The sequence below is a fragment of the Mustela erminea genome, chromosome 5 (assembly GCF_009829155.1).
Source record: "Mustela erminea isolate mMusErm1 chromosome 5, mMusErm1.Pri, whole genome shotgun sequence".
NCBI classification, from domain to species: Eukaryota; Metazoa; Chordata; class Mammalia; order Carnivora; family Mustelidae; genus Mustela; species Mustela erminea.
The window spans coordinates 45,609,490-45,626,128 of record NC_045618.1 but is presented as its reverse complement, the minus strand read 5'-3'; the positions used below and the strand labels follow the sequence as shown (position 1 = coordinate 45,626,128).

At 39.9% G+C, this 16,639-nt stretch overlaps 1 protein-coding gene across 12 annotated transcripts in view; it reads left to right on the top strand.

Annotated features, from left to right (window-relative positions):
* Positions 1-3,559: 3,559 nt before the first annotated feature.
* CSNK1G1 (casein kinase 1 gamma 1) overlaps positions 3,560-16,639 on the top strand; it is a 202,834-nt gene continuing 189,754 nt past the window's right edge. For 4 of the 12 annotated variants that reach the window (XM_032342845.1, XM_032342837.1, XM_032342838.1 and 1 more), the window contains exon 1: positions 3,562-3,795. The gene's annotated coding sequence lies outside the window, so the exon portion shown is untranslated. Of the gene's footprint in view, positions 3,796-3,818; positions 3,844-8,335; positions 9,511-16,639 lie in introns of those variants that run through there. The other 8 variants (XR_004285705.1, XR_004285704.1, XM_032342846.1 and 5 more) reach the window with 4 other exon arrangements.

Here is a 16,639-nt window from a genome sequence, read left to right as displayed (position 1 = left end):
ATGACCCCGAGATCAAGAGTCACATGTTCTGACTGAGCCAGCCAGGTGCCCTAGGTTTTTAAAAAATAAATATTAGATACCCTGATTTTCTTAAATGATTAAAAGAGACGATTAAAAAAAAGTGAAAAAAAAATTTGAAGAGATTGGCAAAAAGGCTGGAGGTCCAGTATTCATTTACAGGATGAAGGGTGCTTACTGACCTTGAAGGCCATTTAAGATCTAGCCAGGTTCTGAAAGCACTGTCTTAATTATGGTTCATAATAAGAATATGGATTCCTCTAGTACTGCTCACAAAATCCTAAAAATGTAGTTAAACCCACATAGCTAGTTTCAGATGTGGATTTTGCTGTACAACTTTAGAGATCTCCAAGCAATGAGTATACTGAAAATGATAGAGTAATAGGGCACCCGGGTGGCTCAATCAGTTAGGCATCTCTTGGTTTCAGCTTGGTCATGATCTCATGGGTTGTGGGATTCAGCCCCCTGTCAGACCCCCTACTGCTTAAAGATTTTTTTTTTCCTCTCTCACTGCTCCTCCCCCCAACTCACATGTGCTCTCTCTCTCTCATAAATCTTTTTTTTTTTTTTTAAGATTTTTATTTATTTATTGGAGAGAAAGCAAGCACAAGCAGGAAGAGGGCCAGAGGAAGAGGGAGAAACAGACTCACTGGTGAGCAGGGTGCCTGATACCGAGCTTGATCCCAGGACCCTGGAACCATGACCTGAGCATAAGGCAGACACTTAATCAACCAAGTCACCTAGGTGCCCCTCATAAATAAATAAATCTTTCTTTTATTTATTTTTTTAATTTTTTTTATTTTTTAAAGCTTTTTATTTATTTATTTGAAAGAGAGAAATCACAAGTAGGCAGAGAGGCAGGCAGAGAGAGAGGAAGGGAAGCAGGCTCCCCGCTGAGCAGAGAGCCCGATGTGGGGCTCGATCCCAGGACCCTGAGATCATGACCTGAGCCGAAGGCAGCGGCTTAACCCACTGAGCCACCCAGGTGTCCCAATAAATCTTTCTTTTAAAAAAGAAAATGATAGGGGCGCCTGGGTGGCTCAGTGGGTTAAAGCCTCTGCTTTCGGCTCAGGTCATGATCCCAGGGTCCTGGGATCGAGCCCCGCATCGGGCTCACTGCTCCTCGGAGAGCCTGCTTCCTCCTCTCTCTCTGTCTGCCTCTCTGCCTGCTTGTGATCTCTGTCTGTCAAATAAATAAATAAATCTTTAAAAAAAAAAATAAAAAAGAAAATGATAAGGCACCTAGGTGGCTCAGTGGGTTAAGCCGCTACCTTTGGCTCAGGTCATGATCTCAGGGTCCTGGGATCGAGTCCGCATTGGGCTCTCTGCTCAGCAGGGAGTCAGCTTCCCTTCCTCTCTCTCTGCCTGCCTCTTGCCTACTTGTGATCTCTACTGTCAAAAAAATAAATAAAATCTTTAAAAAAAAAAAAAAAGAAAATGATTGAACTGTATATCATATGACCATTTAGTAGTTGGGCCAGTCATACAACTGTAAAAAAGCAATTGAGTAACTAAAAACAAAAACAAAAAAACACAAAACCACAAAACTATAGTAAGAGAAGATTTAAATGGATGCTTTTATAACTCCTATTACCTCAGGCAATTGGAAAAATGAATGATGCACAGGAACCTGCATTTCTATATTGGCTACTACCACGTTTAATCGTAACAATTAATTGTGGGACCCCTGGGTGTCTCAGTTGGTTAAGGGTCTGCCTTCAGCTCAGGTCATGATTCTGGGGTCCTGGGATTGAGTCCCACATCTGGCTCCTTGCTTAGTGGGGGAGCCTGTTTCTCCCTCTGCCTCTGCCCCTTCCCCCTGCTCATGCTTGCTCTCTCTGACAAATAAAATCTTTAAAAAAATCTTAACAATTAATTTTACCCAATTAAATATTTATTTATATATAACACATTTACCGTATCACTTTTTAAGATTTTTAGCGACATCTAAGTCCACTGTAGTTTAGATAAGTCATTATTCATTGAACTCATAGTTTCATTTTTCTAATTTAAAAATTTTTGATTCTGTTGACAATTGAAATAATATCCTCTGTTTTGTCATGGTAACAGGTTTATTACTTGTGACCTATTGCCAGGTGGGTTTTTTTGTTTGTTTGTTTGTTTAAGTAATCCCTACACCCAACTTGGGGCTGGAACTTGCATGCTCTACTGACTGAGCCAGCCAGGCACCCCTTTAAAAGAACTATTAGTTAGTGGATATATTCAAATTCCATTTGAAAGTTTTTATGTGCATACTCTCACACGTATGCATGTCCATGGCAAGAGTTGAAATGTTTTAGACTAATTAAATTACTACTGACATTTGAATTTCAAGTGATTTCCTACAGGTTTTGCTAAACTGTCTAGGATGAATCAATTTAATGCTGTTCCATGTGTACAGGAAACCAATTGTCCTGCTCTTTCTTTTAAGTTACCAAAGCTCATTTCCTCTGCCCCAGATGAGGTGGACAACAGTCCAATATTGATGACTAAGAAGCTATCATGACCAGTAAAATCAGAGCCAGCAATTGCATGTACATTTACTGATATCGAATAGAGAACAGATTCAGCAGCTACTCGTTTTACTGCTTTTAAACATATTCAAGATAAGAAAGTCCAGCCAATATTTTTACTAATTTTTTTCTGATTTCCCAGTTACATTTTTCTGAATGTTTAACTGCCCTAATGTATGGGTCATTTTTCTAAAGAGAGGATTAATTATATTGGGTTTTATCATAGCCAGTAGTTTCCCCAATAACTTCAAAATTCAGATCACCCCGACAGAAGAGTAAATGAGGTCTCACAACATTTTTCTTGTCCACAGTGTTGGTATGAAAGTTTATTCTGAGTGGAGGATTAAATGTTGTCTTTCCCTAGCTTGATTACCGACTTCTTTTGGATCAAAATAGCTCTACTCGACTTACAGCCAATCCTGTTTTTCCCTTCCATTTAAGCTAGGCTATTTCTAGATTGTACCTAAATGTGTAATCCTCACAAAAGATAAGATAGGTGAAGACAAAACTTTTCTCACCGTTCGGTTTCAGAGGCTGTCACAGGTGAATGAAGTCCATGAAAAAGCTTTTGTAACATTGAAGAATTTTTAAACCCAGCTGAAACATAACTGAAAATCCACAAGAGGGAGATGCTTGCTAAGTCGCCAGAAGAAAACTCCCACGAGGGACCAGAGAGAGCCTTAGGAGGAGTCAATGGGTTGGCCTGGACTCAGGTTGGGAGGGAGCAGGTGTACATAGTGCCTGGGGGTTGAGGGGGGACTACAGTTGAAGGGAAAAGCAAGCTGGGCTCCGCGTCTCTGACGGCGAAGAGTGTGTCCCTTCTAAGACCACGGGGGAAAGGTAAGAGGGTGTTTCCAAAAAGGTAGCCCCTCAGAGCTGCCTCCTGGTAGTCTCAGAAGAAATGGGGTTGGTTGTCTTTGAAGGCACTTCCGCTTAGCAACCCCACGCGGTTGCTAGGGAGGGGCAGTAGTGGGGATGACCCGGAAGTGGTGGTGTCCCTTTCTCTTTGCCTGCTTTAAGTTTGTCCTATCAGGAGCGCCGGGGTGCTCTGCGCCGGGCCGAGGGTGGGGCCAGCGCTAGTGGTTCCGGCTCGGCTCTTACAGCCCCTCGGCTCCTCGCTTTCCCCCTCCCCTCCCTCACCTCTCCTCCCTCCCGCTCCTGGGAAAGAGAGAAGCCACCACTGCGGGTGGCTGGAGAAGCACTCGGCGGCTCCGGTAGGGTACCGCGCCCGCCCAATCTGAGCCTCGGAGCACTGCCGGACCAGGTACTCACTCCGGATTCGACGGAGTCCGGGAGGCTGGAACCTGAGAGTGTGTGTGTCTGTAGGGACTGGTCGGGGGGCCCTTCTCCGTGTTGGGGAGGGGGCCGTGGAAATCCTGGGTGGGGCGCAGGCCGGCGTGTGTTTCTGTGGCGGGTTGTGGGGGTGGAATGGAGGCTTTGGGGGAGACCGCTTGGGGGAGTTTCGGGTGGCCAGCTCCAGGTTGCGGGGGAGGCGCCCCTTCGGATGCAGAAGACTTCGGCTGAAGTGGACCGGAGTTTGCCACCTGGAGGATTCGCTCTGAAGGGGGGGAGCATCCTCCCGGGCCAGAAGGGGAGAATGGACCTTGTTCGAGTGGTTGGGGCAGTCCCTTGCTTCCCCTGCCTACCCTTTTGAGACAGAGCAACGGCTTCCAGGGTTGTGGGGGTTGTGAGTCGACTGGGCACCACGGGGAGCCGCCCTTGGCGGAGCTAGGGCAGAAGAGTGGGTAAGGAGACCTCCCTCCACCCAACTTCCGTGTGCTTCCCTCACTTCTTCCTTTACTGCTCTCTCGCCCCAGAGCCCTACCGGAGCTGTACCTCCCAAGTGGGCAAGCATCATAGCGTAAAAAAGAGGGTGAGGTTCTTTGCCCTTAAATGATACTTCAGATATTTGGAAAGTGCCAGAATGGCATATTCAGCCAGGTCTCCCAGTTCGATGTTAAATCTCATATAAATTGTCTTAGAAAAGTGCAACACGGAAAAGCACCAAACTACAGGCTAGTTGGGCATAGCTTTGTTTGGTAGATATGCATGTTTATACAAAATAGGCTGGGGGGACCATATAGATGTAGAGGTCTAGGAGAGACATGTTGAGGCAAGCCTCCTTTTCCAATCTCTTACCTGTCAGAATGCCTGTCCTAGTTTAAATGAAGCAGAAAGATCCTCTTCATTTATATTTTAATTAGCGACTGAATTGTAGGTACCGTGTGGTGATAGATGGCTCAGAATAGATACGTGAACGTTCATAGAGACAAGATCCTCAGCTTTTGAGCCTGTCTCTTAATCTTTTAAGGAGATAATTGTGGTCAAGTGGAAGTATTGGCTTTGAGATAGGTAAATCTGGGATTGAACCCAGACTGTGCCACTGGCTAGTTGTTGACCATGGGCAAGTCATGGGATCTACCGGAGATTTAGTTTCTTCCTAAGTAAATGAGTTAAAATTTTTACCAATATTTTAAGTGTGTGTGTGTGTTGTATTTAAATAACAGTCCACTCTAGGGGCACCTTGGTGGCTCAGTGGGTTAAGCCTCAGACTCTTGATCTCAGCTCAGGTCTTGATCTCAGGATGGAGATCAAGCCCGGAGTTGGACTCAACTCACATGGAGTCTTCTTAAAAGAAAAAATTAAATAACAGTGCACTTTAAATGGAAGCGCCTTCATTTCTCAGTCTGCAGTCCCTTTCCACAGTGTTTTGTTTTATTTTTTAAAGATTTTATCTATTTGTCAGAGGGAGAGAGAGCGTGCATAAGCAAGGGGAACAGCAGGCAGAGGGAGAAGCAGACTTCTGCTGAGGAAGGAGCCCCGTGCGGGACTCCTTCCAAACCCTGGGATCATGACCTGAGCTGAAGGGAGCTACTTAATGACCAAGCCACCAGGTGTCCCTAAATGTAAGCACCTTCTTTTTTTTTTTTTTTTTTTAAGATTTTATTTTTTCATTTGAGAGACACAGAGAGCACACAAGTAGGGTTGAGGCAGTGGGAGAGAGAAAAGCAGGCTCTCCACTGAACAGGAAGCCTGATGTGGCCCTGATCCCAGAACCTGGAGATCATGACTTGAGCCAAAGGCAGACGTCTAACCATCTGAGCCACCCAGGCACCGCCGTAAACACCTTCTAATTGAAAGATCAATTATTATTAATCTCTCCAGTCAACATAGCCCAGGATGAGAAGGGAACTGGATAATATTGCAAAAACATATGTATACAATAGGACTTTCAGTGGCTTCTAGAAATTTACCATAAGCGGCATGAAATTCAGTTATTAGTAAGTGCTTTAAACTCTACAAAAGAGAAAACAATATGTGCATTTATTGAAGTGACCATTGTTTGAAAAGTTTTGCTCAGAATTGTAGTGTGTATAGTGTAGATTGATTGAAAAAATTAAAATAGTAATGTATATATATTTTCTTTTAAGTTTTTAATTCCAGTTAACATAACAGTGTTATATTAGTTTCAGGTGTGCAATATAGTAATTCATGACTTCCATACATATAACTTATATAAAGTTTAATTAACTTCATATGTCTGAAGAGAATTAAAATTGGGGCATAAAATAGAAAGTAGTTGTAATTTTAAAATTAACATCAACATCAGTAGCATGACTCATCTTTATTAGACTTAAACTATTAGCAATACTTACAGAATTTTTTTTTTAGACATTTAATTTATTTATTTGAGAGAGTACAAGCTGGGGAGAGATACAGAGGGAGTGGGATAAGCAGACTCCCTCCTAAGCAGGGAACTGGATTGAGGCTTCTGGGATCATGACCTGAGCCAAAAGCAGATGCTTAACCAACTGAGTCACCGAGGTGTCCCTACTTGCAGAATTCTTTTGTATAAAATTCTGTAAAACAAATGAAAATGGAATGAATTTCTGCTTTTAAATCATTCATGATGATAATATAGAACTAAGTCTAAGAATAATAAGTTTTTATATTCATTTTATATATTATTTTTTTATTTTTTAAAAAGATTTTATTTTTATTGATTTATTTATTTAACACAGAGAGAGAGAGAGAGATCACAAGTAGGCAGAGAGGAGGCAGAGAGGGGAGAAGCAGGCTTACCACCAAGCAGAGAGCCCAATGCGGGGCTCGATCCCAGGACCCTGAGACCATAACCTAAGCCTAAGGCAGAGGCTTAACCCACTGAGTCACCCAGGCACCCCTCATTTTATAAATGTAAAATGATACAGTTATATGTAACCTATTCTGTCAGATTATCAACTAATAGTGTTTGCCTTTTTTTTTTTAGATTATTTATTTATTTATTTGACAGAGATCACAAGCAGGCAGAGAGGCAGGCAGAGAGAGAGAGAGGAGGAAGCAGGCTCCCCACCAAGCAGAGAGCCCGATGCGGGGCTCGATCCCAGGACCCTGGAATCGTGACCCGAGCCGAAGGCAGAGGCTTTAACCTATTGAGCCACCCAGGCGCCCCTATATTTTGAATTATTAAAGAATATTATTATTTTTTTAAAAGATTTTATTTATTTATTTGACACACAGATATCACAAGTAGGCAGAGAGGCAGGCAGAGAGAGAGGAGGAAGTAGGTGCCCCACCACGCAGAGAGCCCGATGCGGGGCTCGATCCCGGGACCCCAAGATCATGACCTGAGTTGAAGGCAACTGAACCACCCAGGTGCCCCAAAGAATATTATTTTTAAAGAGTTGAAATTATATTTTTGCTACACTTAAACAGATTTTTTTTGGTAAGATTATTCAGGTTTCTAAATGGCTTTTCTGAGAGTATAAAGTCTTTTTTTTTTTTTTTTTGGTATAAACTCTTTAGTGTATACATAACCTTTTAGCCGTGTTTCCCTGGATCATCATTTTTAATCATCTTTTAGACCTTAAAATTGAGGCTGTATTATTTTGCTTTGGTAAAGCTATCAGAAGCTCCCATTTCCCCCCTATATTCTGATAGAACTTTATTACTAAATTAAATTTACTTTGGGATATGAGGTAGGATACTAGCTGTTAGAGGAAAAATATCTGCCTAAATAGTAGGCAATATTAGAGACCACTGGGGCACTTTTCTCAATGACCTTTTCCACTCAAAGTATGTGGCCCTTACGGGGATCTTTGCAGTTGTCAGTTTTGGAATTTGCTTGTCAGGAAATCTAAAAATGACTAAATGTTTCTTTACTGTTGCATCTCTTGAATGATATCAAAAAAATTTAGGAAAGATTGGGAAGATTTATATAAGCATATGCTGGAAACATATAAGGAACAAAGTACAGTTAATTTTACTGGTGTTGCCAATTTGGTAGTAAAGAGTTACTGTGGAAATGTTTAAAAAATGCCAAGTAGTGCTTTATTCAAACCAAATGAATAGTCTTCCAGAGCTTGTTGCTTTTTTAAAAGTATATTGCTTTCTGAAGATACGATTTGGTCTCTATTAAGGATAAATAATCACTGTAACTGTATAAAGAAAAAAAAGGTTGATATCACAGACAGATTTTAATATCATCAGTCTTGGTAGAAATTGCTTTTCAGTGGCTTTAGATAAAGAAGTGGATTTTCATGAAAGAACTTCAGAATTTGTGGCATGATAGTTTTTCTCTTTTTTTTTTTTTTTTTTTAAAGATTTTATTTATTTATTTGACAGAGAGAGATCACAAGTAGGCAGAGAGGCAGGCAGAGAGAGAGAGGAGGAAGCAGGCTCCCTGCTGAGCAGAGAGCCCGATGCGGGGCTCGATCCCAGGACCCTGAGATCATGACCTGAGCCGAAGGCAGTGGCTTAACCCACTGAGCCACCCAGGCGCCCAGTTTTTCTCTTTTTAACATCTAAGTTATCTGTACTCATTTCTGCCTAATTAGAAACTTTGAGAAGCTGGGAGGGTAAAAAAAATGAAATTACTTCAGAAATACCATTTTAAATTTTGTGGATTACTTATTTGGAGAGCTAAATTGGATCTTGACATTATTGGGATTATGTTCAAGATGGACTCAGGAAAAAAATCAGATGCCATCTGTTTCAGATTCCTTATTCCCTCACCCCTTCATGTTTTATGGCTTTGAATTCATCAGATTATTTTTTAAAAATAAAGATCCTCAGTAGATTTAGATTATGTAATTTCAGCTGTATCAGTGAACATGTAACTAAAAGAACTTGGATTTTTATATTGTTACACAAAAAGATCACAGACAACGGCTAAAAGTAAGTCATTTCAAATTATATGAACATTAGGTAGTCATCTTTGTCATCATTCACTTAAACCATTTTTGTCAACACTTGTTGCTGGAAGTTGCTTAAAAAATGGATTATGGAGATACAGAATAAATCTTTTATTCTCTCATGTTATATCTAGAAGAGAAGCTTTTGCTGAGGATTTTTTGTATTTAGTGGTAAGTCCACTTAAATTTAATCTTTCAGTAGGGAGTTTTGCCTTACCATATGCCATTTGCTATTATTTTCATCTAAATGGCACCATATAGTTCATAGGCCACATACTTGGATTTTTCAGTCCGGATCTTCATAAATCCTGAGGATAGGCTTTTGGGTTTACTGAGCTGGAAAAGACCATTATTTATTCAGGTTACAGTAGTTGGCACCTGGCATAGACTAGAAACACCCAGGCATCTTTGAGAAACTATAAAATACTACTAGCATGGTCTCTTAGAAATGGACTGGAGAGAGAGCAATCTGGATAGAAGAGTGCCATGCTTTGTCTGCAGCAGAAATGTTCTGATATTATAGGAAGACTAATGGCCTGCCCCGATACTCCTGTAGTCTCTTCCTCACCAGAAACTCCAAGTGGGCAGTGTAGTTGTGGCAAGGGCTAGGGTGTCAGGGATGGGAATTGTTCTTCAATAATTGCTCACCCATCACAATGGAGGCATAGACATACTGGGGAAAGGGATATTCTCTTGGATTTTGCCTTGGCCAGAGAAGCTGAGTGAAAAGGTAGCCTTTGCCTTTGCCACCAAAGACAACTTGGTGCAACACCTCTGGGTGCTGGGTAAGCCTGTCAAAATGCTATAGTTTCTTCATTAAAATGACATATAAAATTTCCAAGGAATAATATAGCATTGGATGCACACTGATTTCTGTAGTTTACATTTTCTAACGTAGAAAAAGGGGTGTTGAGGACTTATGGGCCTCTAAATGAAAGTACTGTACATGACGTTTTCCTTGTGTTTTATACATATATATATACACACACACACATACATATATATATATATAAACATACACACATACATATATATATGTACTGATACATATTGTCTGCTGAGTGGTGTGAAAATGTTTTTTAAGTTTTGTGTGTGTGTGTGTGTGTGTGTGTGTGTGTCTGTATGTATGTGTAATGTCCATGGTAATCATCAGATTTCATTTTAGTTCTTCAGGCTAAATTGCTAACCATAGCTGTGGTCAAGCAGTTCTTAGCTGGAATTTTTTCCTCCATTTCTTAGATGTTACTCTCTCATGTAGGTGGTAGTGAGCAGGGGTATGACTAATGCTAGGAAAAAGGCAAGGGGTTTAAAGTTAATTTTTAAAAAAATTTAAATAGATTTAAATTTGATTTTATTTAAAGTTAATTTCTTTCACTGTTCTCAAATTTCTGTAGCCTAAAGTAATAATATATCCTATCCAAAGATACTTGTTTTGTTTTTTTTGAAAGATTTTTTTATTTACTTTATTTGACAGATAGAGATCACAAGTAGGCAGAGAGGCAGGCAGAGAGAGAGAGGAGGAAGCAGGCTCCCTGCCGAGCAGAGAGCCTGATGTGGGGCTCGATCCCAGGATTCTGGGATCATGACCTGAGCCGAAGGCAGAGGCTTTAACCCACTGAGCCACCCACTGAGCCACCGCCCCCCCCCCCGTTTTTTGTTTTTTTTTTTAATTAAGACTTTTTTTTTTTTTTAACATTTTTAAATTTACAGAATAGTTGAGCAGGTAGAATTCCATATTTCCATATCCACAAAACTACATTCCATCCATTTCCCCAATTATTAACATCTTGTGTTAGTGTGATACATTCATTACAATTAATGTATAATATTGATACATTATTATTAACTGTAACACACTATTTCTTATTAAGGTTTACTCTTTGTGTTGTATGTATTTAAGGTTTATCCATGTCTTTTTGTGGCTTGATAGCTCCTATAGGTAAATGCCTAGGAGCTTGATTGGTGGATTGTATGGTAAACATATATTTAATTTTATAGGAAACTGCCAAACTGTCTTCCAAAGTGGTTTTATCATTTTGCCTTCCCATCAGCAATGAATGAGTATTCCTATTGCTCTACATCCTTGCCAGAATTGGTATGATCAGTTTTTTGTACTTTAGCCATTCTAATATGTGGTTTTTTTTTTTAAAGATTATTTATTTATTTGGCAGAGAAATCACAAGTAGGCAAAAGTAGGCAGAGAGGCAGGCAGAGAGAGAGGGAGAAGCAGGCTCCCTGCTGAGCAGAGAGCCTGATGTTTGGCTCAATCCTAGACTCTGGGATCATGACCTGAGCTGAAGGCGAGGCTTAACCCACTGAGCCACCCAGGTGCCCTTTCTAATATGTGTTTTAATTTGCAGTTTCCTAATGACATAAAATGTTGAGCACCATGCCTATTGGCCATCTACATATCTTCTTTGGTGAGGTGTCTGTTCACTCTTCTGTCTGTTAAATTGGGTTGTTTTCTTATTGTTGAGTTTTAAGTGTTCCTTGTTTAATTTGGATACATATTTTTATCAGATATGGTTTTTTGCAAATATTTTTCCCAATCTGTGGTTTGCCTGTTTATTCTCTTGTCTTTCGTAGTATAAAAGTTTTAAATGCTAATGAAGTCCACCTTATCAAGTTTTTCTTTCATTGAGTATGCTTTTGGTATCGCATCTAAAAACTCATTGCCAGACTCAAGGTTATATACATGTGTTCTGTGTGATCTTCAAGAGTTTTTATAATTTTACATTTTACACTAAGTTCCCAGGTCCATTTTTTTTAAAAAGATCCATTTTAAGGGCACCTGGGTGGCTCAGTTGGTTAAGTTACTGCCTTTGGCTTAGGTCGTGATCCTAGGGTCCTGGAATTGAGTCCCACGTCACGCTCCCTGCTTCTCCCTCTGTCTCTGTTGCTCCCCTTGCTTGTACTCTCCTGTTCTCTGTCTCCATCAAATAAATAAATAAAATCTTAAAGAAAAAAACAAAAAGATCCACTTTGAGCTAATTTTTGTAAAAGGTTTAAGGACCGTGTGTCTATTGATATTTTTGCTCAAGAGTGTTCATTTGTGGGCGCCTGGGTGGCTCAGTGGGTTTAGCCGCTGCCTTCGGCTCAGGTCATGATCTCAGGGTCCTGGGATCGAGTCCCGCATCAGGCTCTCTGCTCAGCAGGAAGCCTGCTTCCCTCTCTCTCTGCCTGCCTCTCCATCTACTTGTGATTTCTCTCTGTCAAATAAATAAATAAAATCTTTAAAAAAAATAGTGTTCATTTGTTTTATAAAATGTTTCTACTCAAAAAATGTTAATGTGGTATTTTTAAGAAAGACTTTTTCTAAAGATTTTATTTTTAAGTAATCTCTGTACCCAGTGTGGGTCTCCAGCTTACAACCTCGAGATCAAGAGTTGCATGCTCTATTGACAGAGACAGCCAGGTGCCCCCTAAAAAGATTTTGTTTTATTTTTTAAGGATTTACTTATTTATTTAAGAGAGAGAGCACGTACATGTGTGAGCAAGGCTAGGGGCAGAGGGAGGGAGAGAGAGAGAGCATCCTTAAGCAGACTCCCCGCTGAACACAGAGACCTACTTGGGGCTCCATCCCATGACCCCGAGATCATGACCTGAGCCGAAACCAAGAGTCTGACGCTTAACCGACTGAGCCACCTAGGTGCCCCCAAAGACTATTGTTTAAGGCCAGTTTTAGGTTCACAACAAAATTGAAAGGAACAAAACAGATTTCCCGTAAACTTTCTGCACTATACATGTATGGCTTCCCCCATCCTCTCCACCAGAGTGGTACATTTGTTACAGTTGATGAATAAATTGACACATTTAATGAACTCTATTGACACATCATAATCTCCGGAAGTCCATAGTAGCCTAGGATTCATTCTTTGTTTTATACAATCTATGGGTTTGTAAAAGTGTATACTATCCATCATTTAATATACAGAGTGCTTTCATTTTCCTAGAAATCTTCTGTGCTCTGCCAGTTCAAGCTTCCCTTTTGCCTCCAGCCCCTGGGTGCATTTTTTTTTTAAGAAATAAAAATGAGGGCGCCTGGGTGGCTCAGTGGGTTAAGCCGCTGCCTTCGGCTCAGGTCATGATCTCGGGGTCCTGGGATCGAGTCCCGCATCGGGCTCTCTGCTCAGCAGGGAGCCTGCTTCCCTCTCTCACTCTCTGCCTGCCTCTCTGCCTACTTGTGATCTCTGTCTGTCAAATAAACAAATAAAATCTTTAAAAAAAAAAAAAAAAAAAAAAAGAAATAAAAATGAATAAAATAATGTGGGAGTGGTTTTGAAAAGAGATTTTCCTTACATTGTCAGATGTAATTAGAAGCATTGTTCAGAGTCTGAATTTCCCTTTCAAAAAGATTATGTTAGATATTAGGCATTAATCGACAGGTGCTTAATTCTTTGAGATATGTAATTGGGTATTAAGAAGTGTGATCCTGGCCATATGACAGTTGTATGTGATAACAGGGCTTGAGGGAGATCTAAATTCAGAATTTTTGAACTATTACTAAAGTTAAAGTCCTTTGCCACTTGCCTTTTATTGTTGTACAGGGTATTATGTAGATTTCTTGATGCCCTTTCTGGTTTTTGCTTCTTTCTGTTACACTGGTTGAAGACTATCCAGATGCTTGAGCAGGCAAAGATCGTGGTTGCCTGATTATTTCTAGTTTGCATTCAGAGGGAATAGCTGTTCTAAATCTAATAAAATGCTTTCCTGAGACACTCTTTCTTATATAGCCTAAGTAGTAATTGTTAGCTAGAATCTACTTTTATTTGGTTTTATTAACTATCCTTTCCTGCACTTCTAGGGCACCTTCCATTTTTCTAGAACATCTTAACCTTAATTGTTATTTTGACCTCTAAATATTCTGGCCATCTAAGGTATGATGCAAAAACTGTTTAGTAACCTCATGTTTGATGGGTTTTATTTGCTTTTTCACCTAGTTAATTAACAATAGACACAAGGAATGATCTGTTTGTGTGAAAGCATTTAGGTTTTCCAGAGATAGATGCTTTCCAAATCTATCAGTGTGTAAGCTTACTTTCTCTTTAATGGGATTCATCTGGTTAATGCTTGTGTTTCTTGAGTTCCATAGATTATGGAATCATAAAGCTAAAAGAAAACATAGAGATAGTCTATGTAGACCCTTTGGTTTTACAACTGAGATTACTGAAGTGTAGAGAGGCTAAGTGATGAGCTCAAGATGGAATAGCAAATGAGTGAGACTGGAACCCAGATCTCCTGACTCCCAGTCCAGTCCTACTTCTCTTATAAGAACTCATTCATTTTAGCTTATGGAGAAATTATAATTTTATAAGAGGTACATTTTCCAGAAAATTTAAGTGGACTATTAAACTACAGTTACATGGGATGCCTGGGTGGCTCAGTGGGTTAAGCCTCTGCCTTCAGCTCAGGTCATGATCTCAGGGTCCTGGGATCAAGCCCCACATCGGGCTCTCTGCTGAGCCTCTTCCTCCTCTCTCTCTGTCTACCTACTCGTGATCTCTCTCTGTCAAAATAAAATAAGTAAAAATTAAAAAAAAACTACAGTTACAGCAGTAAACCAAATTTTTGGTTGAATTCCTAATTTCTGAAATGTCGAGGGAGTTAGTGTGTATTTCTTAAAGTGCCAGGTGTCACTTGGTCTTTAGTTACAAGCAAATTTGTCATTTTTCACATTCCGGATAGAAACTGGCTAATTAAAAAATAATGAAGATATTATAGCCTATATTTTGTAAGCACACATTCCACTGCATTAAAATGAATCTTAACATTTTTTTTTGCACAGTGGAAATAATCTGTTAATATTTAATGTCGGAAAGCAACAGTAGAATTCTGCTTTATGTGGTGGTGTATTTATAAAACTGGAATGGAGTGTTACGTAAAACTAAAAGTACGGATTAATTTAATATGCATCTGGTGAATTCAGGGCTTGAAGGATGCACATCTGTTGAGAAAACAAATCATAGAACTATTCAGAGCTTCAGCATCTTTAAATATGTGTGCTTTGATTCTCTTTAACTGTTTTGAAACAGTCTTTAATGGATTTCGACAAGGCTATTTGCTCTAAGGAAGCAACTGTGAAGTGATTTATGATGCTTTTAATCATTTTACTATTCCCCACAGCATTTTGATAATTAGTATTTTTCTTTTAAATTTAGTTATTGGGGATGGAAGGAGTTAAATAATCACCATAACAAAATAAGCTTGTTGTAGAACTGTATTTAAAAAAAAAAAAAAGAAGAAGAAGAACCATAGTTTCCTGGATTGGATAAATTAGAAATACTTTAATATTCTGACTTCTAACTTAAATCCATTATCAATGAAGAAATAACCACAGAGTTCCTAACAGTGTATTCATCATGCTAGGGCTGTAGAAATACAGAAATTGAAGATAAGATTATTTATCAAGTTGGAGAAACAAGACTTAAAATGGTAGGGTGAGAGTAGTACAATCCAATAAGTAAATGAGTGCAAACTTGTTAATATAATCTGGGAATACTGTAGGAATTTTGAGGGGAGAACATTCAGTTCATAGTCCTGATGGGCAGGAGATTGAAGGTAAAGTAGTGGATCTCAGCTCTGGCAGCTCTTTAGAATCCTTTGGGGGAAACTTTTCCCAGGATCATTTGAATCAGAATCTTGGGAAGGTGCCTCCATAGTTTGTGAAAAAGCTTTTCCATTGTAGTGTGCAGGGAGTGCTGGGAACCACAAGCTCAAGAGAGGTAGGATTTGAGTAAGCAAGGAAGTGTTTGCAGGCAGCTAAGGTAAGCAGTGAGGGAGACCTGGGCATAGCCCGTGAAAAGACTAATCCAATCAAAGCTGTGTGTGCCACTTAGAGAGTAGACAAAAATAAACTTAAGGAGGCAGAATGGGGCCATACAAGAGTACTACTTCTCAGAGTGTGGTTCCTCAAGCAGTGTTAGCATCACCTGGACATTTATTATAAATGCAGATTTTGAGGCCTGCTGTAGATCTGCTGAATTGGAAACTAAGGGTGGGGTCCACCAATCTGTTTGAACAAACACTTCAGATGATTCTGATGTACACTGAAGTTTGAGAAACAGCTGTTAATAGAGGATAATGAATGTCAGGTGGAGGAAGTTAGATTTGATGTTGACATTAAGTAGAGACTCATAAAAGTTTTTTAAGCTGGGGAGTTAACAGCATGCATTTGTATGTCTGGTAAATGCAGATGAAGGTAAATCTGATGGTGATGTGCAGAGTCCTTTGGACTCCTAAAAGATAGGAATGAAGAAAGCCAGTTGAGGCACAGACATAATCTAATGGATGTAATCAAGCAGCCATGAGGGTTTCTTCTAGGGAATTATTAGTGAAAACACAGAATAGTAATAATAGTGATGGTAGTTTGAATATTTATGAAATGGTCAGTATGCTAAATGCTTTGGCCATATTATCTCACTTTTTTTCTCATAATAAGCTCCTGAAGTGTGGCCATTACTACACTTCTACAGATTGAGCAATGAGGCCAAGAATGGAAACTACTTCTGAAGTTCATGTTGCTGATAAGGCATACACACAGGATGTCAAGTTCAAGTATCTCTACCTCTAAAGCCTCTTATTTTTTATTTTTTTTAAGAAGTTTTATTTATTTATTTGACAGAGAGAGAAATCACAAGTAGGCAGAGCAGCAGGCAGAGGGAGAGGAAGAAGCAGGCTCCCCGCTGAGCAGAGAGCCTGATATAGGGCTCCATCCCAGAACCCTGGGATCATGACCTGAGCCAAATGCAGAGGCTTAACCCACTGAGCCACCCAGGTGCCCCAAAGCCTCTTTTTAAACAAACAGCTAGTAATATCTGGAGACCAAGAAATAAATAAAACTCAAAAAATTTTTAATCCTAGGTGACATATAGCAAGGGGAAGTCACTGTCAGAAGGGAAATAGTGCTCACAGTAG